The sequence below is a fragment of the Anneissia japonica genome, unplaced genomic scaffold (assembly GCF_011630105.1).
Source record: "Anneissia japonica isolate Jap-2015-1 unplaced genomic scaffold, ASM1163010v1 scaffold519_len276752_cov174, whole genome shotgun sequence".
Taxonomy (NCBI): domain Eukaryota; kingdom Metazoa; phylum Echinodermata; class Crinoidea; order Comatulida; family Comatulidae; genus Anneissia; species Anneissia japonica.
Genome location: NW_022712751.1, coordinates 73,568 through 75,492, shown reverse-complemented (window position 1 = coordinate 75,492; position 1,925 = coordinate 73,568).

The following is a 1,925-nucleotide window of genomic DNA, read 5'->3' as shown; positions in this document are numbered from 1 at the left end:
ATAAAGTAGCCTAAATAAAATAATCAAATAAATTAAAAATAGATAATAGGCCAATGTATATGAGAACTATAAATCAAATCACTCTTAATTTAAAGAAAATAAATCAATTTAAATTAATAAATAAAACAAAATGAATAATAAGGTAGAACTCATAAAATGAATTCTCAGTGCAAAAGGCCAAAGAAACAGAATTACAGGAGAGAAAGAAGGAGGTAACTTTTGAGGGACGATTTAAAGGAAGAGATAGCATTAGAACGGACCCCTGGCCCTTCCGGCCCCTTTCAACTGAGTACTAAACTTTTCCCTTGGCAGCATACGATCAAGACTTAGGCTAGTAGACCACTGTCACCGCCGACACATTTATCCCCGTTATCTGAGAATTTGACGACACTGCTGATTATCGGTGGGAGACTGCAAATGAATCTTCATTAAAACGATCACTTCTCATCACAATACCAATTATTTTTCTGCTGCAAACCGCTTCACGGCGACACCGTTAAACGATGTGCAATTACTTCCCCTCGTACTTGAACCAACTTTTCTCGTTAAAATTTGTGTACTATAGCTTTTCTGGTAGGCTTATAGGGAAAACTTGGAAAATCTTTAAAATAAATATTAATATGTTTTCTGATGTCATTTATTTATTTTGTTTTTTGATGGAAATTGGCACTGATTACCTACATGCGCTAGTGATACAGTATAATGGACGTTCGTTCATAGTATAGTGCATTCTAACGCAGATTTGTTTTTTAATGGAATTAGTCAACAATAAGTTTAAATTGCCTTCAGAAGGTAGAGAAGCGCATTTCGGAAGGAGTCAGAATTATCCAAAAGGACCTAAAGTTATCTGTCATTAATATGCAGCAGGAATTATGCCACGCAAGAGTCACAAGTACATACAAGGCAAAACGCGACACTCAAAACTGTTATTCTGAACTACTGTCAACCCTCAACAATGACATATACACAGACATAATGTGCAAATTTTGCAATATAAAGTTGTATGTATATTTGCTCTTTGCATTAAAGTTAATTGAAAAAATACATGTGAATGCATGGTTTGATTCAGTATTTAACATACTTTTAATGTTAGTCCGAAATTACAGTGTGTTTGCATTGACAAATTTTAACTATGAAAAGGAATAACCCCCTGTCTGGAAGGAAATTGAATGGGGGATTCAAATATGGTATGAAATTAATGGTAGTATGAAAGGGGCGACATGAATCTTGGAAAAATGTTAAGTTTGTGATCCTCGAAAAAGACAAATACTGTATTTCCATTCGTAAAATATTTAACCTCACCCTAATCCATTTTTTTACGCCATATCTGAATCCCTCATTTTATTACCTTTCAGAAAATGTATACTTTACTTGAGGTAGGGATAGTACTTCTCGAGTTAAATCATGAATGACGGTGGTGTTTTTTTTTTGTTTTTTTTTAAGAATTAGACAATGTAACGCTATGGGTGGCGAGTTCAAAACGCATGGCCATATGGCAAATTCTTCAGGCTCTGCAACAAAATGCTGTGACTTGCCCATATATGACATGATGAAGTTGTTTAATAATATTTGTCAATTATAGTCGTTTTTCTCATGGTTACAAAATGCATCATGCTGAAAAGTACCTCCTAAGGAGCAGGCAATCACTGAATCAGAAGAGACTACAATTTAATGTCAAACTATTTATTAGCCATATTTTTCACACCTATATATGGGAATGGTGATGTCATATTATACCCATACATGATCAAACCAGATTTTCGTAACATAAAACTTGATAATATTTTGAATAATTACATAAAAATGTGACAGGAATTATTTGAAAATTTTAATAATGACCACAAGATGTGTAACAGCTGTCTCTTATACACATCTAGATGTGTATAAGAGACAGAATTAAAACAACAAAGGGAATAAAGTAGCCT